General features: G+C 45.9%; 5 non-coding genes across 5 annotated transcripts; 4 read left to right on the top strand and 1 right to left on the bottom strand.

Annotated features, from left to right (window-relative positions):
• The first annotated feature begins 860 nt into the window (after positions 1–860).
• trnai-aau (transfer RNA isoleucine (anticodon AAU)) lies at positions 861–934 on the top strand. The gene has a single exon. It is a non-coding gene; the product is annotated as a tRNA-Ile (tRNA).
• A 106-nt stretch (positions 935–1,040) lies between these two features.
• On the top strand, positions 1,041–1,113 carry trnaf-gaa (transfer RNA phenylalanine (anticodon GAA)). Its single transcript has one exon. It is a non-coding gene; the product is annotated as a tRNA-Phe (tRNA).
• A 135-nt stretch (positions 1,114–1,248) lies between these two features.
• Positions 1,249–1,320, top strand: trnaq-uug (transfer RNA glutamine (anticodon UUG)). Its single transcript has one exon. It is a non-coding gene; the product is annotated as a tRNA-Gln (tRNA).
• An 8,382-nt stretch (positions 1,321–9,702) lies between these two features.
• On the top strand, positions 9,703–9,775 carry trnaf-gaa (transfer RNA phenylalanine (anticodon GAA)). Its single transcript has one exon. It is a non-coding gene; the product is annotated as a tRNA-Phe (tRNA).
• Positions 9,776–10,844: 1,069 nt separating this feature from the next.
• Positions 10,845–10,917, bottom strand: trnaa-agc (transfer RNA alanine (anticodon AGC)). The gene has a single exon. It is a non-coding gene; the product is annotated as a tRNA-Ala (tRNA).
• Positions 10,918–24,000: the final 13,083 nt, after the last annotated feature.

Below are 24,000 nucleotides of genomic sequence, written 5' to 3'. Positions count from 1 at the left end.
TGTTTTGCAACCAATTTGCACAGGACCATGTCTGAAATACCTTTTGGCAGCTGTGAGCCCAAAAAAAGCTAACGTCGGAGTGTGGCAGCATTGCGTCAACGCTCAGTCGGTCTCTTTAGGGCAATGGTTTTCAAACCTTTCCTGGAGGCACCCCTGCCCTGAACATTTTGTATGTCTCCCTTATTAGACACACCCAAATCAGGTCTTGCAGTCTCTACTAATGAGCTGATGATTTGAAACAGGTGTGTTAGATGAGGGGAAATGCGAAATGTGCAGGGCAGGGATGCCTCCAGGACATGATTGAAAACCACTGATCTAGGGATGTGTGAGTAAAAGGGCAGGAGCCAACTTGGAGAATGCGGGCATCGATCCCGCTACCTCTCGAATGCTAAGCGAACGCTCTACCATTTCAGCTAATTCCCCTGGCCTTTCAAGAATAACGAGCATAGCTGGGAATGATGGGTTTGATGCAAAGAGGCTGTCCCTCCTCTGGGCCTGCTCCTTTGCAATGGCCGAGATTATGTTGTCAAATTAACAAAGAGATTAAGCTTTTGTGTTTAAGGACCTTCTCGGTCTTGTTACACCAGTATGCATGTGTATGGATTATTGTATTATGTAGGCTACCTTGGAACACTCGGATCATGCAGAAAACTTCTCACCTCTTTTGTTCACACTGACTTAAAGTCTAAGGAAGCGGTTCTCAATTCTAGTCCTCGCTCCCCCCAGGTCTGCATGTTTTGCATGTCTCTCTTTGTTAGCACGCCTGATTCGGGTTGAAACGTAAAGCTTTATTGTCTCATTGCATTCACAAACATTATAGCTGTTTTTTTTCAATCAGGCAGACACTAATGGCTAAGCCAGGCCGGTTAGCTCAGCTGATTAGTGCGTGGTGCTAATAACGCCAAGGTCGCGGGTTCGATCCCCGTACTGGCCAGCTGTTTTTATTGTCTGGGGGCTCATCTCTGCTCTGCGCTTCAGCTCCGACAAAGAGTATGGTGATCTCACTGAAATCCCTGCTTGCTAAGCAGAGGTTTGTTGTAGCCGAAATAGCTCAGTTGGGAGAGTGTTAGACTGAAGATCTAAAGGTCCCTGGCTCGATCCCGGGTTTTGGCAACATCTCCCACACTTTTCCCTTTTTTGAGGCGGGCCATTGACCAAAAATCACTGGGTTCCAACCTCTCTGTATAACTGCTTCCCCACAGCCAGAGAGCTATCTGTTTCCAAGTTGGCCTCCAACCAAGCAGTTTCGGTTCCATGGTGTAATGGTCAGCACTCTGGGCTTTGAATCCAGCGATCTGAGTTCGAATCTCGGTGGAGCCTGTGTGCTTTCTTGCCGCAGGAAAAGATAAAACAGCACTAGTTTGGAGATGGTGCCAGTGTTTGTGGCCCTGTGAGCAACAGCTGCACCAGTTAAGGTTCCATGGTGTAATGGTTAGCACTCTGAACTCTGAATCAAGTGATCCATGTTCAAATCTCGGTGGGACCTATTTTGCCACCAGTTTGCGCAGGACAATGTCTGAAATACTTTTCGGCACCTTTTAGTCCAAAAAAATTAACTAACGTAGAGAGTCTGGCCGCATTGCATCGATGCTCAGTCTGTTTCTTTAGGGCAGTGGTTCTCAAACCTGTCCTGGAGGCACCCCTGCCCTGCACATTTTTATTGTCTCCCTTATTAGACACACCCAAATAAGGTCTCGCGGTCTCTACTAATGAGCTGATGATTTGAAACAGGTGTGTTAGATGAGGGGAAATGCGAAATGTGCAGGGCAGGGATGCCTCCAGGACAGGATTGAAAACCACTGATCTAGGGATGTGTGAGTAAAAGGGCAGGAGCCAACTTGGAGAATGCGGGCATCGATCCCGCTACCTCTCGCTTGCGCCTACTGCTTCCCACCGACTGAGCCAAAGTAAGCACAAAGTAAGCCCACATGAGCCAATCGCGTTTCGCCTGTGGCTTACTTTTGACCAATCGCATTTCGCCTGTGGCTTACTTTTGACCAATCGCGTTTCGCCTGTGGCTTACTTTTTACCAATCGCGTTTCGCCTGTGGCTTACTTTTGAACAATCGCGTTTCTCTTCCGTGGCTTACTTTTGATCAATCGCGTTTCTCTCCTGTGGCCTCCTTTTGACCAATCGCCGTTGTTGTCATCTTTGTTAAAGGTAAGGCTATTACTTCATTCATTGAAAACTGGTCATTATTTGTTCATATACAGTGTGTATTTTTGGAAAATGAATCGTGTCAGTATAGCTAGCTGGCATGTACAGTTCATGCTTTCTTCAGTACCTGTGAACCTGTAACTTTTCACATGATAAATGATCAGATAAGTTAAATTTATCGACCGTCAGCTAATTAAGCTATGCTACTGTCAACAATGATGTGTTTATTGTCTAAGAAATCATGGTTTCTGGGCCCTATGAATGAAAATAATGATTAAACTATTTACATTTATATTTGGTATTAACACATAATAACACACACACATTTTAATTGTAAAAATCATTACCAAATTGTTGTGGAGATATGGAAAACTGCATTTACCAAGAAATAATTGATATTTTCTAAAATAATGTAATAATAATGACTTTTTTTATAAAAAAACATTGAGAGTCTTAACTAAAAACAAACAAAAAAAGGCCAAATGTATCCATATGGGCCAAAGTATGTGGGAATAGTGCTCATTTTAATTTAGGTAGACCAGAAAGTTAAAAACACAGAAAAATGGCTGAGATTTTAAGAGGTAAAAGCACCTGGTGTAACCCTGGGGTAAGATGACAACATTTGAAGTATAATATATTTAATGTAATATTTTGTAGCCTGGTGTGTGTGTAATCATGGTTTAAGATGACAGCATTGAAAATAAAAGGAAATTTCAGACTTCATATTGACGTTACATATTTTATATGTCAGGGATTCCTGTCCTTTGTAGAAAACTCATCTTCAGGACAGTTTATGTCATGGCCATGTTTATTACCACAGTAATATAGTTTATGCGTAGCTTGTTAAATTATTGTTACACACTTAACATACAGGTGTCTTTTAGATTGCAAAAGGTAGTAGTCTTTTTCTGATTTTCATTTCAGAAAATGTATGCATATCCCTCTTTTCAACGGCAATCGGCAACATCAAGCCGACTCCTCATGGCACCTTCGGCGGAGGCGAGGCGCCTTGAAAATGTGGAGTCTGGAAGGGCCAAACCTAAGGAGGAGGTGCTGTCAGAGGCCAGTACTTTTGTCAGCACAAACGGTGGAGACCCCAGTGACCAGTTTTTAGTACTGGCTCACTGCAAACTTCAGTTTGGGAAGTACCAGGGCCAGAGATTTAGATGGCTCCTGGAAAACTCTCTGGGTTATGCCGTGTATTTGGTGCTCAGCATTTCCAATGAGACGACGCAGACAACACCCCTGTCAGAAAATAAACAACTGTTCCTACAGTACACTTCTCAAATTAGAGAGATGGCAGAAGAAGTGGAGAAGTATCAGAGGAAGCAGGAAATGCAGGCAGAAGCCCGGGCAACTGGAGACCAGGGCTGCTTGATGGTGGAGTTTGGTGACTTCCAGGGTCGGTCCATGAAAGATGTTTATGAGGACCAGAGCAAGGAGGCTCAAGCCCTCATCAGGTACCTCGTTAAGGCAGATGCCAGGCCCAAAACCAACATGGCCATTTTCAAGACATATGTCCTGAAAAGACGGGCTTCTGCTGTGGGCACCAGCGTACGTCAGCCTGCACCTCACGCTGCAACCTCCAGTGCTTCTGCAACCACTGCACCTCCACCTGCAGCTATCCAAACTGGTGTACAGAAAACCGCAACTGTGAAAGCGCTGTTGGCACGTGGCAAAAATTTGTCGCCTTCACAGCTGGCGAAAAAACTCACGTCACCAGTTAAACCCTGTGAGTAGGAGTGTGAATATAGAATTTTACCTAAAGCATTTCTACATATATTAATTTATCATTATGGCAAACTTGTCAACTTGCCGTTTCCAGATCCATTATTGCAGTCCACTTTACCTCCTCCAGCAGCAGAACCCCCAGCCAAACATTTGCCCCCCATGCAGCTTTTCGCTACTGGTAAGTAAGCACCATCTTACATATGTTTGTCTCTGTGTATTGTTCACAATGATAGTTTTAACATTTATGCTCCAGGCAAGTCCGTTCCCATTGCAGAAGATGACGATGAGGAGCTGGTATTTGCTGCATCACAATGTGAAGCACAGCTAAATACAGGTGTGGCATATGACACAAATGCACATATTACAAGAATGTTTTGTGAAAACACACTGAGAAGCGTTATTTCTTGGGGGAAAATAATCAACATTTTAAAATGTGTTTTGTTTACAATACAGAATTATATCATATCATGCCTCAAGCGGGATGCTTTCTTTGAGTGCACTTCTTCAAAACCGTAAGGATGTTCCAAGGTGTCAGTTTATTTATTTGCGTTTCCGAACTTACCCGTTGTTAGATAATCACCAGATAACTTTTTCACACCGCTTGCTCTTCTCACACACTCTTCAGCTCTCCCTGAGCAGACAGGGTGGTGGAGATTCATTGTTCTAATGATTAGAGGAACAGTTTTTCCTTACTCTATCTGTGTGTATGCTTCATGTCCGTGGGCTTCGTTGCTTTACAGTTAATTCATCACACCACATTTTCCTTCCTCCATTCCATCTGATCCTCATTCTCCTTAAATTAATATAGTGTATGCTGTGTTCTTTGCTTCCTTAACACTAGTACCACTTTCTTCACTCTCGTTCCTAAATATAACATAATATTTATGAATACTTGTCCAAAAATTGTGCTTTGCAGGCTGTTTGAGCGCTGCATTTATGGCATATTACTATCAAATGCAACAGTCATCCTTATTGCTTTTTTTTTACTATTCACTCAGAGGACTGTGCTGGTCCATCTCCATCAGTGGAAACTGCCAAGGCACCAGCTCCTTCACATCACCAGCCACCAGCTGAGCTTCCAAGTCACTGGAAAGATCAACTTCCACCTTTCCAGCATGAGTGGATCCGGAACACACTATTTAAGGCCAACCCACGAACCGGCAAGTCAGAACTAGTGTCCCAGCTGAAACTTTGGTGGTATCCTCCTCAGCCCCCTTTAATAAACACTCAGCCCCCTGCCTCACCTGACCTCTTCTTCTGTCGGCCCCTTTTCTTATGGATGCCGCTGAAGATGTGGTTATTTCCTCTTGTCTGTGTTCGCCCAGACTGTGGTAAGCACAGACTAACAGCGGCAGGAATTTACCGTACCGTGCGTAAGGTCGTGGACATCGACGGGTGGTATGACCTTGCCACTGAGTATCTGGAGTGCAAACGCTGCAAAAAGAAATATCCTGCCTGGTCTGAGGACATCCTAGGACAGCTGGATATGGGCCACCGCAGTCAGTTTCCAGCTTTGCTGACATACAGGTAATTCATAATGACAATCATTCATTATTAGGTACTTTTATATGGGTTATTTTTTACCAACTAAAGCATTTGCATGATTATACTGTTGTTTCCTTAGATACTCATGTGACAACCGGGTGCTGAGGATGATGAGGGAGAGGACACTGGGCAACAGTGTGACTCAGCTTTACAGGAAGCTGATGGAACAGCACAGTGAGGCATGGACACAGCGTGTCTTGCAGTACCTGACTGCCTGTGAACCATTCACAAGGTCCTCCCTTGTGCAGCCTCCTGTGTTTGCTGGTCCTCCACTTTTACCTGCCCTGCCTAAACCTAAGTGACTGTTAGCCGTGTATGCCAGGGATGTTCTGGGGCGACTGCACGAGGTCAAGGCCAAATTAACATCTGTCTTTGGCTGTGTTCTCAAGATGGATTCGACAAAAAAAGGTATCAAAGCCCTGTTTATATCCAGAAATTTGCCAGATATGGATATGTGTGTGATATGCGTACATAAAGAGCACATCTTTTATTTTTCCCAATAGGTCACAAAGAAACTTGCCGGTGCTGCTTCAGGAACAGCTGCCTGGTGCACAAATGTCGGAAATGAACACGACCAGGTCCTTGTCTCTGTGCTGACAGCTGCCGAGGGACATGGACTGGACTCCATGGCAGCTGGTCTGATGAAACGCTACCGAGAGGCAGGAGAGGCAGCCCCAAAAGTGATGTACGTGGACAGGGACTGCTGCAGTCAGTATGGCCAATCGCGGGTGAAGATCATGTTTTCGGAGTGGGATGAGCTTGTAGTGCGCCTCGACATCTGGCACTTCATGCGGCGATTTGCTGCAGGTGTCACGACAGAGGCTCATCCACTCTACGGGATCTTCATGGCACGTCTGTCCACGTGCATCTTTCAGTGGGATCCAGAGGATGTGGCTGCTCTTCGCTCTGCAAAAGAGAGTGACCTGGCGGCAAAGAAGACTGGCCACATCTCAGAAAAGGCGGTCAGTGCTCGCATTACCCGGAGGGAGTTGGCACTGCACTGCCGGAGGAGGACCAGGGGGGTGGAGGAGACCGCCAGATTGATTGGGTCACTGATTGATCAGTTTGACAGTGCGGATGGGAAGGACACCCTGGGAGTTCCTCTGCTGGACCACGAACGGATCCAGCAGATATGGAAGGAACAGCGCAAGCACGTCCAGTGTATACAAGACCCAGAGGACTTTCCGCTGTACATGAAGACAGGGACACTGAAGAAAGGCAGCGTGGAGCTGTGCTGCTACAGGTGTGCTCGTGGCTCTACCTCCTTGGAGTCGTTCCACCTCCACCTGAACCGTTTTATTCCAGGTATTACATGCATATGGATTATTATTTTTCTGTAGAAAATATAAGCACTGTAACTGCTTCCATCACTTTAAAGTAATGCCGCATTAATAAATGTCACACTCTACATTACAATTACTTTTTAATGTCATTAGCATTGACAAAGCTGTCTTGACTAACAAGTCACTAGTAATACAGGAATAAGTGACAATCATTTTTAATTTAGTTACACAACTCTATTAAATGTAGTATACAAGTTACTTCAGAGCACCTTATGTGTAGTACATATATTGTACATATGTGACATATAAAACCCTTTTTTATATATTTTTTAATATTATTTAACTTTTAGGAACCAGTGCCAGCGATGCGCATTTTCAGGACTATCTCCTTGAGGGCTTGATGCGTTGGAATGATGACCGAATGGAAGATGCCATAAAACGGGCGTCCTCCATTCGGACATATGGCAGTGCCATGAGAGAGGCTGTGGACCGGCTAAGCCGAACAGTCTTTGGGAAGCCCTGGGATGAGCGCTATCGCCCTCCTGGAGCATATACAGGTAAGAAATTTAACTTGTTCTTTTGCAATATTCTATTAAGTTATCTATTTAGCCTTTTGTTTTTTTTAAGCCTGCATTTATTTGATTCAAAATACAACAAAAGCAGTAATATTTTGAAATATTTTTACTATTTAAAATAACTGCTATCCATTTGAATAAAAATAGCTCCTAGAGATTTTTTGTTTAGGTTTCTTTGATGAATAGAAAGTTCAATATATATTGTAACATTATAAATGTCTTTATCATCTATTTAATGCGTCCTTGCTAAATAAAAGTATTAATTTCTATAATTTAATACTAAATATATAATGATTTAAATGTTCTGACTCCACACTTTTGGATGGTATAGTGTATAATGTTAAAAAAGCTTTTTATTACATATAAACTCTTATCTTGGATCCTTCTATTCATCAAAGAATCTTGAACAAAATGTACACAACTGTTCTAAATATTGATAATAATATCAATAAAAAAAGGTTTCTAGAAGAACAAATCAGGATATCTGAATGATTTCTGAAGATCATGTGACACTGAAGACTGGAGGAATGATGCTGAAAATACAGCTGTGCATCACAGAAATAACTTACACTTTAAACTATATTCAAATAGAAAGCATTTTTATTTTAAATAGTAAAATTATTTCACAATATAATGGCTTTTGTTGTATTTGAATAAAATAAATGCAGGCTTGTCGAGCAGAATTCTTTAAAAAATGTAAAAAAATATTTCTGTTCAAAGGCTTTTGACTGAAAGTGTATATTAACACTAATCTGCATTTACTAGGGAGCAGTCATTGGACCTGATGGCATCGCTGGGTGGGACAAGGTCCAGGATCTGGCTGGTTTCCTGGTGGGTCTTCGTGAGGCTCCTTACCTCACCGACCTGCAGGTGACAGAGGCCATCCAGCTGTGGACAGCTCTCCCTGACGTTGATAAACAGCAGGTCAACTATCAGCCTCGACATCAGCCTCAGCTGACACATGGGCGCTTTAAGGCACCGAAACGGTCCGGAGTCACACCGGGTGTGGAGAGTGTGAAACGGTGTCTGATTGGACATCCTGGGGGTCCAGCAGAGTGGCCCAGCACCAGCCGCTTGGTTGAGGCCATTTGTATGAAGCTGTGTGCTTTACACAAGTCACCGACCAAGAAGGCTGGAGTTTGCACCCCCAGGTGGTCTAAAATCCTTTCAGATTACCACCACATCCGAGACCTGGTGCTTAACAGTCGAAGGCTGATGGATGAAACAATGATCCAGCTGTTTGAGCTGAACCAGAGGACACTCATTCAGTGGTAAGCAAGGCACATTATTTGGTTCCAGGGAACTGAATACTTCTGTACACACACACACACACACACACACACACATATATATATATATATATATATATATATATATATATATATATATATATATATTTTACAAGTAATTTACTTTCAGGTTTCAACGGCAGCAGAAAAATCAGGAAATGAGTGTCCTCGCCCAGGGACTGACTCCATCTGACCCAATTGATGTGGCTGATACGCAGCTTCCTCTGCCGAGGGAAAAATTGGATGACGTGCCATCAACATCAGGCCCAAAACATCAATTTATCCTTCCGCCAAATCGAGAAGGACAGGCTCCAATTCTGCGACCGGGTCGCCGGCCCACTTCTGCCAAATAGGAGTGCCCTATCGCACCCGTCCCCACAGCAGCAGGAGTTGTGCAGCCCATTTCAGCACCTGGGTCACTGTTAGGCACACTAGTCCTTAACCCAGACATGACTGTGTCGATGGTGATTCCATCTTCTGGTGCTTTGACATCCGGTGCAGGCCCAGCTCCGCCTGCTCCAGCGCCTGCTCCAGCGCTGCTGCTTCTGTGTCCCGTTACACCCAGAGGAACAGGTATAACTGCTTCCCCACAGCCAGAGAGCTATCTGTTTCCAAGTTGGCCTCCTCCCTTCCGGGACTGGAATTGAGACCCGCTGGTCTAAGTGACATCTGACCGTTTCAGCTGTCCTACCTAACATCCCTCTACATGTTAGATACAGCCCCAATTTTAGGTCAATTAAGAGGCCAACTTGCATTCGTTAGCCTTTCACACTGTCTCGAGGACTTTGCTTGCCCTAGGGGTATGATTCTCGCTTTGGGTGCGAGAGGTCCCGGGTTCAAATCCCGGACGAGCCCTTGTTCAGGTTAAAACGTGAAGCTTTATTGTCTCATTGCATTCACAAACATTATGGCAGGTTTTTTCCAATCAGGCAGACATGGATGGCTAAGTTAGCTCAGCTGGTTAGAGCGTGGTGCTAATAACGCCAAGGTCGCGGGTTCGACCGCAGTACTGGCCATCTGTTTTTATTGTCTGGGGGCTCATCTCTGCTCTTTTCTTTAGCTCCGACAAAGAGTAGGGTGATCTCACTGAAATCCCTGCTTGCTAAGCAGAGGTTTGTTGTAGCCAAAATAGCTCAGTTGGGAGAGCGTTAGACTGAAGATCTAAAGGTCCCTGGTTCGATTCCGGGTTTCAGCAACATCTCCCACACTTTTCCCTTTTTTGAGACGGGCCATTGACCAAAAATCACTGGGATCCAACCTCTCTGTATAACTGCTTCCCCACAGCCAGAGAGCTATCTGTTTCCAAGTTGGCCTCCAACCAAGCAGTTTCGGTTCCATGGTGTAATGGTCAGCACTCTGGGCTTTGAATCCAGCGTTCTGAGATCGAATCTCGGTGGAGCCTGTGTGCTTTCTTGCCACAGGAAAAGATAAAACAGCACTAGTTTGGCGATGGTGCCAGTGTTTGTGGCCCTGTGAGCAACAGCTGCACCAGTTAAGGTTCCATGGTGAAATGGTTAGCACTCTGTACTCTGAATCCAGTGATCCGAGTTCAAATCTCTGTGGGACCTATTTTGCCACCAGTTTGCGCAGGACAATGTCTGAAATACTTTTCGGCACCTTTTAGTCCAAAAAAATTAACTAACGTAGAGAGTGTGGCCGCATTGCATCGATGCTCAGTCTGTCTCTTTAGGGCAGTTGTTCTCAAACCTGTCTTGGAGGCACCCCTGCCCTGCACATTTTTATTGTCTCCCTTATTAGACACACCCAAATAAGGTCTCACGGTCTCTACTAATGAGCTGATGATTTGAAACAGGTGTGTTAGATGAGGGACACATTCAAAATGTGAAGGGCAGGGGTGCCTCCAGGACAGGTTTGAAAACCCCTGCTTTAGGGAACTGTGCGTAAAATGGCACTGTTTTGCAACCAATTTGCACAGGACCATGTCTGAAATACTTTTTGGCAGCTATGAGCCCAAAAAAAGCTTACGTGGGAGTGTGGCAGCATTGCTGTCAACGCTCAGTCGGTCTCTTTAGGGCAATGGTTTTCAAACCTTTCCTGGAGGCACCCCTGCCCTGAACATTTTGTATGTCTCCCTTATTAGACACACCCAAATCAGGTCTTGCAGTCTCTACTAATGAGCTGATGATTTGAAACAGGTGTGTTAGATGAGGGGAAATGCGAAATGTGCAGGGCAGGGATGCCTCCAGGACAGGATTGAAAACCACTGGTCTAGGGATGTGTGAGTAAGAGGGCAGTAGCCGACTTGGAGAATGCGGGCATCGATCCCGCTACCTCTCGCATGCTAAGCGAGCGCTCTACCATTTGAGCTAATTCCCCTGGCCTTTCAAGAATGACGAGCATAGCTGGGGATGATGGGTTTGAAGCAAAGAGGCTGTCCCTCCTCTGGGCTTGCTCCTTTGCACTGGCCGAGATTATGTTGTCGAATTAACAAAGAGATTAAGCTTTTGTGTTTAAGGACCTTCTCGGTCTTTTTATGCCAGTATGCATGTGTATGGATTCTTGTATTATGTAGGCTACCTTGGAACACTCGGATCATGCAGACAACTTCTCACCTCTTTTGCTCACACTGACTTAAAGTCTAAGGAAGCGGTTCTCAATTCTAGTCCTCGCTCCCACCAGGTCTGCATGTTTTGCATGTCTCTCTTTGTTAGCACACCTGATTCGGATAATCAGCTCATTAGAAGTGAGCTCCTAGTGATTGACATGGTCCCTACACACTGTTCATTGCTCCCCACTCCCTGAGCAGGGGAAATCCGTCAAAGTATACTTCACTTTGGAACATTGGTTCATGGATTTGTGCTGCGCAACTTCTTCACACATGGAGAAGTGTGACATCATTTACCTCTGTATACCTCGATACACCACTGTATTACTCACTATGAATTGAACATATACATACGCTTTGAACTTGAATCACGGAGGGATTTCATGTGATGTCCAGTTCTCAGGGCACTTACGTTCGAATGGAACAAATGTCTGAAGCTATACAAGAAACTTACAAAATGTGAAGAGCAGGGGGCGCGAGGACTGGAATTGAGACCCGCTGGTCTAAGTGACATCTGACCGTTTCAGCTGTCCTCCCTAACATCCCTCTACATGTTAGATACAGCCCCATTTTTAGGTCAATTAAGAGGCCAACTTGCATTCGTTAGCCTTTCACACTGTCTCGAGGACTTTGATTGCTTCCACGTTAGTTCATGTTCCTTCTTTTGTTGATGCTGGAATAGCTCTTTTTCCTTGGATTAGGGAAAGAAGGCTAGTTGGTCTAGGGGTATGATTCTTGCTTTGGGTGCGAGAGGTCCCGGGTTCAAATCGCGGACGAGCCCTTGTTCAGGTTAAAACGTGAAGCTTTATTGTCTCATTGCATTCACAAACATTATGGCAGGTTTTTTCCAATCAGGCAGACATGGATGGCTAAGCCAGCGATCTGAGTTCGAATCTCGGTGGAGCCTGTGTGCTTTCTCTATAAAGTCCATTTTTTTTTGGAGCGTCCATTCAGGTATAAGTTTGAGGGCTCGTGTACGTGGGTTAAGGGGACCTTAAGCTGTAACTCTGCCAAAACGGGGCCAAACTGAACCAAAATCGGGTCAACGTCAGACCTCCAGAAGGCCTACCGAACACCGCTGCCCCCCATCCATAACACCCCGGGGGGCGGAGTTATGGCCCCCCACATTTTTGATAGTCAAATGAAAGGAAGAGACCTAGCGACTTGAAACTCGGTGACGTGATAGCCCTCGAAGGGCCCTTTCTGAAGCCACCTCCCCCAAGTCGATAGACCCCCGGGGGCCAGAGATACGGGCCCGCAAATGCAAAAAGTCCCAAAATTTGACCGGCCATAACTCACCCAAAGAGAGGGGAAAAAACACCAAACTCTGGTCAATATTAGACCTTGGGGACCCCTATCCGACGACACCAACCCCATGTTCCTATGACCCTGGGGGTCCGAGTTACGGCCCCCCAAACTGTGGGATTTGAACCGTTATAACTCAAAAACCGGACCACCCAGGAACTCGAGTGTGGTCACATACGGTAGACCCCTCGACCCTCTAAGGATCCCCTGAATTTCAGCCCCGGGGTCCACCGCATCCCGGAGAAATTAGCCAAAAAAGAGTACCATCCACCCCCCTCGCACCTACTCATTCACATCACAATCACAATATACTGTAGAATTTGCATAAAAAATAATGTCCACGGGAGCACTACGGAGGTCCCGCTGAATAAATTGTAAATGGACATTTTTTTTTAAAAAACCTCCCATTTGCCATTCATTCAGCACGCCCTTCCTAATGGTTCTGTGGACAGCTAAATTTTAGCGGTTTCGTGGTTGAAGTCTCATCCGCTGTACTCTGCAAGCTCCCAGGAATCCATTTTTGTAAGTTTTATCCCATAATACTGTAGAATTTGCATAAAAATGAGCGTTGAATTTTGGCACACATGTGCACCACATGTGGTGCATATCTCACTTTTCATTAAATTGCAACTTTATTTAACTTTATTTATTTCAAATGTGTGTTATTGTTAATGAAAAGACCTTTACTGTACTCAGGACACCCAGAGGAATCCATTCATGTAAGTTTTATCCAATAATAATGTAAAATATGCAAAAAAAAATTATGTCCACGGGAGCGCTATGGAGGTCCCGCTGAATAAATTGTAAATGGAATTTTTTAAAAAAAAAACCTCCCATTTGCCATTTATTCAGCACGCCCTTCCTAATGGTTCCGTGGACAGATCAATTTTAGCGGTTTCGTGGTTGAAGTCTCATCAGCTGTACTCTGCAAGCTCCCAGGAATCCATTTTTGTAAGTTTTATCCCATAACACTGTAGAAATATGCATAGGAAAAATGTTGGATTTTGGCTAATTTCAAAATCCAAGCCCTTGTTCAGGTTAAAACGTGAAGCTTTATTGTCTCATTGCATTCACAAACATTATGGCAGGTTTTTTCCAATCAGGCAGACATGGATGGCTAAGCCAGCGATCTGAGTTCGAATCTCGGTGGAGCCTGTGTGCTTTCTCTATAAAGTCCATTTTTTTTTGGAGCGTCCATTCAGGTATAAGTTTGAGGGCTCGTGTACGTGGGTTAAGGGGACCTTAAGCTGTAACTCTGCCAAAACGGGGCCAAACTGAACCAAAATCGGGTCAGAGTAAGACCTCCAGAAGGCCTACCGAACACCGCTGCCCCCCATCCATAACACCCCGGGGGGCGGAGTTATGGCCCCCCACATTTTTGATAGTCAAATGAAAGGAAGAGACCTAGCGACTTGAATCTCGGTGACGTGATAGCCCTCGAAGGGCCCTTTCTGAAGCCACCTCCCCCAAGTCGATAGACCCCCGGGGGCCAGTGATACGGGCCCACAAATGCAAAAAGTCCCAAAATTTGACCGGCCATAACTCACCCAAAGAGAGGGGAAAAAACACCAAACTCTGGTCAATATTAGACCTTGGGGACCCCTATCCGACGACACCAGCCCCATGTTCCTTTGACCCCGGGGGTCCGAGTTACGGCCCCCCAAAACGTGGGGTTTGAACCGTTATAGCTCAGGAACCGGACCACCCAGGAACTCGAGGGTGGTCGCATACGGTAGACCCCTCTAGGGATCCCCTGAATTTCACTCATTATACTGTATGCATATAAATATGCATATAAATTTATGTCCACGGGAGCGCTATGGAGGTCCCGCTGAATAAATTGTAAATGGACATTTTTTTTTTAAAAACCTCCCATTTGCCATATATTCAGCACGCCCTTCCTAATGGTTCCGTGGACAGATAAATTTTAGCGGTTTCGTGGTTGAAGTCTCATCAGCTGTACTCTGCAAGCTCCCAGGAACCCATTTTTGTAAGTTTTATCCCATAATACTGTAGAATTTGCATAAACATGAGCGTTGAATTTTGGCACACATGTGCACCACATGTGGTGCGTATCTCACTTTTCATTAAATAGCAAATGTATTTAACTTTATTTATTTCAAATGTGTGTTATTGTTAATGAAAAGACCTTTACTGTACTCAGGACACCCAGAGGAATCCATTCATGTAAGTTTAATCCAATAATAATGTAAAATATGCATAAAAATTTATGTCCACGGGAGCGCTATGGAGGTCCCGCTGAATAAATTGTAAATGGACTTTTTTTTTTGAAAAAACCTCCCATTTGCCATTTATTCAGCATGCCTTTCCTAATGGTTCCGTGGACAGATCAATTTTAGCGATTTCGTGGTTAAAGTCTCATCTGCTGTACTCTGCAAGCTCCCAGGAATCCATATTTGTAAGTTTTAACCCATAACACTGTAGAAAAATGCATAGAAAAAATGTTGGATTTTGGTTAATTTCACCACATGTGGTGAATATTAACCAAACTGTCACACACTTTGCCAAGCTGTAACTCCGCCAAAACGGGGCCAAACTGCACCAAAATCGGGTCAAAGTCAGACCAGGGGGACCTCTATCCGACGCCACCAGCCCCAAGTCCCTGAACCCCCGGCAGGCGGAGATACAGTGCCCCAAATTTGGTGTCCATCCAATATGAATAAATGGCAAGTGGGATATGTGTCCACCTTAGGTTTAACAAAAAGCAATTCTAGTAAATTTGATTTAATTAAATATAGGCAATATTGTTGATCAAAACGCCTGCAGTGTACTCAGACAGCCCAGCAGAGTCCATTCATGTAAGTTTTATCACAATATACTGTAGAATTTGCATAAAAAATAATGTCCACGGGAGCACTACGGAGGTCCCGCTGAATAAATTGTAAATGGACATTTTTTTTTAAAAAACCTCCCATTTGCCATTCATTCAGCACGCCCTTCCTAATGGTTCTGTGGACAGCTAAATTTTAGCGGTTTCGTGGTTGAAGTCTCATCCGCTGTACTCTGCAAGCTCCCAGGAATCCATTTTTGTAAGTTTTATCCCATAATACTGTAGAATTTGCATAAAAATGAGCGTTGAATTTTGGCACACATGTGCACCACATGTGGTGCGTATCTCACTTTTCATTAAATTGCAACTTTATTTAACTTTATTTATTTCAAATGTGTGTTATTGTTAATGAAAAGACCTTTACTGTACTCAGGACACCCAGAGGAATCCATTCATGTAAGTTTTATCCAATAATAATGTAAAATATGCAAAAAAAAATTATGTCCACGGGAGCGCTATGGAGGTCCCGCTGAATAAATTGTAAATGGAATTTTTTTAAAAAAAAACCTCCCATTTGCCATTTATTCAGCACGCCCTTCCTAATGGTTCCGTGGACAGATCAATTTTAGCGGTTTCGTGGTTGAAGTCTCATCAGCTGTACTCTGCAAGCTCCCAGGAATCCATTTTTGTAAGTTTTATCCCATAACACTGTAGAAATATGCATAGGAAAAATGTTGGATTTTGGCTAATTTCAAAATCCAAGCCCTTGTTCAGGTTAAAACGTGAAGCTTTATTGTCTCATTGCATTCACAAACATTATGGCAGGTTTTTTCCAATCAGGCAGACATGGATGGCTAAGCCAGCGATCTGAGTTCGAATCTCGGTGGAGCCTGTGTGCTTTCTCTATAAAGTCCATTTTTTTTTGGAGCGTCCATTCAGGTATAAGTTTGAGGGCTCGTGTACGTGGGTTAAGGGGACCTTAAGCTGTAACTCTGCCAAAACGGGGCCAAACTGAACCAAAATCGGGTCAACGTCAGACCTCCAGAAGGCCTACCGAACACCGCTGCCCCCCATCCATAACACCCCGGGGGGCGGAGTTATGGCCCCCCACATTTTTGATAGTCAAATGAAAGGAAGAGACCTAGCGACTTGAAACTCGGTGACGTGATAGCCCTCGAAGGGCCCTTTCTGAAGCCACCTCCCCCAAGTCGATAGACCCCCGGGGGCCAGAGATACGGGCCCGCAAATGCAAAAAGTCCCAAAATTTGACCGGCCATAACTCACCCAAAGAGAGGGGAAAAAACACCAAACTCTGGTCAATATTAGACCTTGGGGACCCCTATCCGACGACACCAACCCCATGTTCCTATGACCCTGGGGGTCCGAGTTACGGCCCCCCAAACTGTGGGATTTGAACCGTTATAACTCAAAAACCGGACCACCCAGGAACTCGAGTGTGGTCACATACGGTAGACCCCTCGACCCTCTAAGGATCCCCTGAATTTCAGCCCCGGGGTCCACCGCATCCCGGAGAAATTAGCCAAAAAAGAGTACCATCCACCCCCCTCGCACCTACTCATCCATGCCGGCCAGGGTGCACCCTCCCCGGCTAGAGAAGGCAGCTCGAGGGGGGTGGAAGTCGGAAATTTTTTTTTATTATGAAGCCTAGAGAAAACGCTTGTACAGTACTCAGGGCACTCAGAGGATTCCATTTTTGTAAGTTTTATCCCATTATACTGTAGAAATATGCATAGAAAAAATGTTGGATTTTGGTTAATTTCACCACATATGGTGAATGTTAACCAAAATGTCACAGACTTTGCCAAGCTGTAACTCTGCCAAAACGGGGCCAAACTGCACCAAAATCGGGTCAGAGTAAGACCTCCAGAAGGCCTACCGAACACCGCTGCCCCCCATCCATAACACCCCGGGGGGCGGAGTTATGGCCCCCCACATTTTTGATAGTCAAATGAAAGGAAGAGACCTAGCGACTTGAATCTGGGTGACGTGATAGCCCTCGAAGGGCCCTTTCTGAAGCCACCTCCCCCAAGTCGATAGACCCCCGGGGGCCAGTGATACGGGCCCACAAATGCAAAAAGTCCCAAAATTTGACCGGCCATAACTCACCCAAAGAGAGGGGAAAAAACACCAAACTCTGGTCAATATTAGACCTTGGGGACCCCTATCCGACGACACCAGCCCCATGTTCCTTTGACCCCGGGGGTCCGAGTTACGGCCCCCCAAAACGTGGGGTTTGAACCGTTATAGCTCAGGAACCGGACCACCCAGGAACTCGAGGGTGGTCGCATACGGTAGACCCCTCTAGGGATCCCCTGAATTTCACTCATTATACTGTATGCATATAAATATGCATATAAATTTATGTCCACGGGAGCGCTATGGAGGTCCCGCTGAATAAATTGTAAATGGACATTTTTTTTTTAAAAACCTCCCATTTGCCATATATTCAGCACGCCCTTCCTAATGGTTCCGTGGACAGATAAATTTTAGCGGTTTCGTGGTTGAAGTCTCATCAGCTGTACTCTGCAAGCTCCCAGGAACCCATTTTTGTAAGTTTTATCCCATAATACTGTAGAATTTGCATAAACATGAGCGTTGAATTTTGGCACACATGTGCACCACATGTGGTGCGTATCTCACTTTTCATTAAATAGCAAATGTATTTAACTTTATTTATTTCAAATGTGTGTTATTGTTAATGAAAAGACCTTTACTGTACTCAGGACACCCAGAGGAATCCATTCATGTAAGTTTAATCCAATAATAATGTAAAATATGCATAAAAATTTATGTCCACGGGAGCGCTATGGAGGTCCCGCTGAATAAATTGTAAATGGACTTTTTTTTTTGAAAAAACCTCCCATTTGCCATTTATTCAGCATGCCTTTCCTAATGGTTCCGTGGACAGATCAATTTTAGCGATTTCGTGGTTAAAGTCTCATCTGCTGTACTCTGCAAGCTCCCAGGAATCCATATTTGTAAGTTTTAACCCATAACACTGTAGAAAAATGCATAGAAAAAATGTTGGATTTTGGTTAATTTCACCACATGTGGTGAATATTAACCAAACTGTCACACACTTTGCCAAGCTGTAACTCCGCCAAAACGGGGCCAAACTGCACCAAAATCGGGTCAAAGTCAGACCAGGGGGACCTCTATCCGACGCCACCAGCCCCAAGTCCCTGAACCCCCGGCAGGCGGAGATACAGTGCCCCAAATTTGGTGTCCATCCAATATGAATAAATGGCAAGTGGGATATGTGTCCACCTTAGGTTTAACAAAAAGCAATTCTAGTAAATTTGATTTAATTAAATATAGGCAATATTGTTGATCAAAACGCCTGCAGTGTACTCAGACAGCCCAGCAGAGTCCATTCATGTAAGTTTTATCACAATATACTGTAGAATTTGCATAAAAAATAATGTCCACGGGAGCACTACGGAGGTCCCGCTGAATAAATTGTAAATGGACATTTTTTTTTAAAAAACCTCCCATTTGCCATTCATTCAGCACGCCCTTCCTAATGGTTCTGTGGACAGCTAAATTTTAGCGGTTTCGTGGTTGAAGTCTCATCCGCTGTACTCTGCAAGCTCCCAGGAATCCATTTTTGTAAGTTTTATCCCATAATACTGTAGAATTTGCATAAAAATGAGCGTTGAATTTTGGCACACATGTGCACCACATGTGGTGCGTATCTCACTTTTCATTAAATTGCAACTTTATTTAACTTTATTTATTTCAAATGTGTGTTATTGTTAATGAAAAGACCTTTACTGTACTCAGGACACCCAGAGGAATCCATTCATGTAAGTTTTATCCAATAATAATGTAAAATATGCAAAAAAAAATTATGTCCACGGGAGCGCTATGGAGGTCCCGCTGAATAAATTGTAAATGGAATTTTTTAAAAAAAAAACCTCCCATTTGTCATTTATTCAGCACGCCCTTCCTAATGGTTCCGTGGACAGATCAATTTTAGCGGTTTCGTGGTTGAAGTCTCATCAGCTGTACTCTGCAAGCTCCCAGGAATCCATTTTTGTAAGTTTTATCCCATAACACTGTAGAAATATGCATAGGAAAAATGTTGGATTTTGGCTAATTTCACCACATGTGGTGAATATTAACCAAAATGTCACACACTTTGCCAAGCTGTAACTCCGCCAAAACGGGGCCAAACTGCACCAAAATCGGGTCAAAGTCAGACCAGGGGGACCTCTATCCGACGCCACCAGCCCCAAGTCCCTGAACCCCCGGCAGGCGGAGATACAGTGCCCCAAATTTGGTGTCCATCCAATATGAATAAATGGCAAGTAGGATATGTGTCCACCTTAGGTTTAACAAAAAGCAATTCTAGTAAATTTGATTTAATTAAATATAGGCAATATTGTTGATCAAAACGCCTGCAGTGTACTCAGACAGCCCAGCAGAGTCCATTCATGTAAGTTTTATCACAATATACTGTAGAATTTGCATAAAAAATAATGTCCACGGGAGCACTACGGAGGTCCCGCTGAATAAATTGTAAATGGACATTTTTTTTTAAAAAACCTCCCATTTGCCATTCATTCAGCACGCCCTTCCTAATGGTTCCGTGGACAGCTAAATTTTAGCGGTTTCGTGGTTGAAGTCTCTTCCGCTGTACTCTGCAAGCTCCCAGGAATCCATTTTTGTAAGTTTTATCCCATAATACTGTAGAATTTGCATAAAAATGAGCGTTGAATTTTGGCACACATGTGCACCACATGTGGTGCGTATCTCACTTTTCATTAAATTGCAACTTTATTTAACTTTATTTATTTCAAATGTGTGTTATTGTTAATGAAAAGACCTTTACTGTACTCAGGACACCCAGAGGAATCCATTCATGTAAGTTTTATCCAATAATAATGTAAAATATGCAAAAAAAAATTATGTCCACGGGAGCGCTATGGAGGTCCCGCTGAATAAATTGTAAATGGAATTTTTAAAAAAAAAAAACCTCCCATTTGCCATTTATTCAGCACGCCCTTCCTAATGGTTCCGTGGACAGATCAATTTTAGCGGTTTCGTGGTTGAAGTCTCATCAGCTGTACTCTGCAAGCTCCCAGGAATCCATTTTTGTAAGTTTTATCCCATAATACGGACCCTTGGGAGTCGTGTCCACGAACCCGCTAGGCTGAAAACATTCAAGTATATGGCAGGTGGGACTTTTTTTAGAAAAGACCCAGGGGCCCGAAATTCGGATCGGTGGGTCCAGGGGCCGCCCCGAGTGAGCTGCCGAAAGCGCGGGGCCCTAAGGCGAGGGAAAAATTCGGAGCCTCCTGCACAAAATCTCTCCCTTGGCCCTCTCTGACTCTTACATGATCAGAGCCTTTTTAGAGATTTCAGGGTGCCGGACGGGTATTTTTTTTTCAAGGTCCTACAGCTTCGTGCTTCAGGGACATGGGAGAGGGGCCCCTGAGATGCGAGAATCTGGAATATGGGGGCCCTACGTCCTATTGTCTCCGAACTGTGGATGTCCCACCTTCAATCAAAACGTGTACCGATTTGGTGGACGTGGGGTCACTTATTTGACTGTTTGACCCCTAAAGAAGGTCATAGGGCCACCAGACTTCTATGCCCAGTTGAGTGGGTTCCCATGAGACACATATCCAAAATTCGGCCCGATCGGACCCTTGCAAGTCCTGTCCACGAACCCGCTAGGCCAAAAACATTCAAGTATATGGCAGGTGGGACTTTTTTAGAAAAGACCCAAGGGCCCGAAATTCGGATCGGTGGGTCAAGGGGCCACCCCGAGTGAGCTTCCGAAAGCGAGGGGCCCTGTGTCCCTCGCGAGTTGTGTCCACGAATCCGCTAGGCCGAACCCATTCAAGTATGTGGCGGGTGGGACTTTTTTAGAAAAGACCCAGGGGCCCGAAATTCGGATCGGTGGGTCCAGGGGCCGCCCCGATTGAGCTGCCGAAAGAGCGGGGCCCTAAGGCGAGGGGAAAATTCGGAGCCTCCTGCACAAAATCTCTCCCTCAGCCCTCTCTGACTCTTACATGATCAGAGCCTTTTGAGAGATTTCAGGGGTGCCGGATGGGATTTTTTTTTTCAAGGTCCTACAGCTTCGTGCTTCAGGGACATGGGAGAGGGGCCCCTGAGATGCGAGAATCTCGAATCTCGGGGCCCTATGACCCATCGTCTCCGAAGGGCGGATGTCCCATCTCCAATGTAAACGCATACCGGTTTAGTGGACAAGCGCTCCCTTTTTTGACCCTTTGACCCCTAAATAAGGTCGTAGGGTCACCAGACTTCTATGCCCGGTTGAGTTGGCCCCCATGAGACACATATCCAATATTCGGCCCGATCGGACCCCGGCGAGCCGTGTCCACGAAACCGCTAGGCCGAACACATTCAAGTAAATGGCAGGTGGGATTTTTTTAGAAAAGACCCAGAGGCCCGAAATTCGGATCGGTGGGTCAAGGGGCCGCCCCGAGTGAGCTTCCGAAAGCACGGGGCCCTGGGGCCCTCGCGACTTGTGTCCACGAATCCGCTAGGCCAAACCCATTCAAGTATGTGGCAGGTGGGACTTTTTAAGAAAAGACCCAGGGGCCCGAAATTCGGATCGGTGGGTCCAGGGGCCGCCCCGATTGAGCTGCCGAAAGAGTGGGGCCCTAAGGCAAGGGGAAAATTCGGAGCCTCCTGCACAAAATCTCTCCCTCAGCCCTCTCTGACTCTTACATGATCAGAGCCTTTTGAGAGATTTCAGGGTGCAGGATGGGAATTTTTTTTCAAGGTCCTACAGCTTCGTGCTTTGGGGACATGGGAGAGGGGCCCCTGAGATGCGAGAATCTCGTATCTCGGGGCCCTACGACCCATCGTCTCCGAAGGGCGGATGTCCCATCTCCAATGTAAACGCGTACCGGTTTGGTGGACAAGCGCTCCCTTTTTTGACCCGTTGACCCCTAAATAAGGTCGTAGGGTCACCAGACTTCTATGCCCGGTCGAGGTGGCCCCCATGAGACACATATCCAAAATTCGGCCCGATCGGACCCCGTCGAGCCGTGTCCACGAAACCGCTAGGCCGAACACATTCAAGTAAATGGCAGGTGGGATTTTTTTAGAAACGTCCCAGGGGCCTGAAATTTGGATCGGTTGCTCCTGAGGGCCCCTAGAACGTGCTGTCAAAAGCGCGAGAACCTAGTGCGATGCACTTTTTCCATGGGTCCTACGACTACGTGTTTCAGGGCCCTTGTTGAGGGGCCCCTGAGATGCCAGAATCTCAAATCTGGGGGCCCTACGACCTATCGTCTCGGAACTGTGGACGTCCCACCTCCCATCAAAACGCGTACCGCTTTTGTGGACGTGGGGTCCCTTCTGTGACCGTTTGACCCCTAAAGAAGGTCGTAGGGCCACCAGACTTCTGTGCCCGGTCGAGGGGATGCCCTCGAGACACATATCCAAAATTCGGCCCGATGGGACCCTTGCAAGTCCTGTCCATTAACCCGCTAGGCCAAAAACATTCAAGTATATTGCAGGTGGGACTTTTTTAGAAAAGACCCAGTGGCCCGAAATTCGGATTGGTGGGTCAAGGGGCCGCCCCAAGTGAGCTTCCGAAAGCACGGGGCCCTGGGGCCCTCGCGAGTTGTGTCCACGAATCCGCTAGGCCAAACCCATTCAAGTATGTGGCAGGTGGGACTTTTTTAGAAAAGACCCAGGGGCCCGAATTTCGGATCGGTGGGTCCAGGGGCCGCCCCGATTGAGCTGCCGAAAGAGTGGGGCCCTAAGGCGAGGGGAAAATTCGGAGCCTCCTGCACAAAATCTCTCCCTCAGTCCTCTCTGACTCTTACATGATCAGAGCCTTTTGAGAGATTTCAGGGTGCAGGATGGGAATTTTTTTTCAAGGTCCTACAGCTTCGTGCTTTGGGGACATGGGAGAGGGGCCCCTGAGATGCGAGAATCTCGAATCTCGGGGCCCTACGACCCATCGTCTCCGAAGGGCGGATGTCCCATCTCCAATGTAAACACGTACCGGTTTGGTGGACAAGCGCTCCCTTTTTTGACCCTTTGACCCCTAAATAAGGTCGTAGGGTCACCAGACTTCTATGCCCGGTCGAGGTGGCCCCCATGAGACACATATCCAAAATTCGGCCCGATCGGACCCCGGCGAGCCGTGTCCACGAAACCGCTAGGCCGAACACATTCAAGTAAATGGCAGGTGGGATTTTTTTAGAAACGTCCTAGGGGCCTGAAATTTGGATCGGTTCCTCCTGAGGGCCCCTAGAACGTGCTGTCAAAAGCGCGAGAACCTAGTGCGATGCACTTTTTTTCCATGGGTCCTACGACTACGTGTTTCGGGGCCCTTGTTGAGGGGCCCCTGAGATGCCAGAATCTCAAATCTGGGGGCCCTACGACCTATCGTCTCCGAACTGTGGACGTCCCACCTCCCAACAAAATGCGTACCGCTTTTGTGGACGTGGGGTCCCTTCTGTGACCGTTTGACCCCTAAAGAAGGTCGTAGGGCCACCAGACTTCTGTGCCCGGTCGAGGGGATGCCCTCGAGACACATATCCAAAATTCGGCCCGATCGGACCCTTGGGAGTCGTGTCCACGAGTCCGCTAGGCCGAACGCATGGGAATAAATGACAGGTAGGATTTTTTTAGAAACGTCCCAGGGGTCCCAAATTTCACAGCGGGGTCCGTGGGGCCCCCCCAGTGACCTCACCGAGACCGCGGGCCGATCGGAGCGACTTGCGTCGGCGACCCCGAAATGGCC

Source organism: Carassius carassius, chromosome 8, assembly GCF_963082965.1.
Source record: "Carassius carassius chromosome 8, fCarCar2.1, whole genome shotgun sequence".
In the NCBI taxonomy this organism is placed as follows: domain Eukaryota; kingdom Metazoa; phylum Chordata; class Actinopteri; order Cypriniformes; family Cyprinidae; genus Carassius; species Carassius carassius.
Note: the sequence above shows the minus strand (reverse complement) of the source record. Positions and strands in the feature narration are given on the sequence as shown.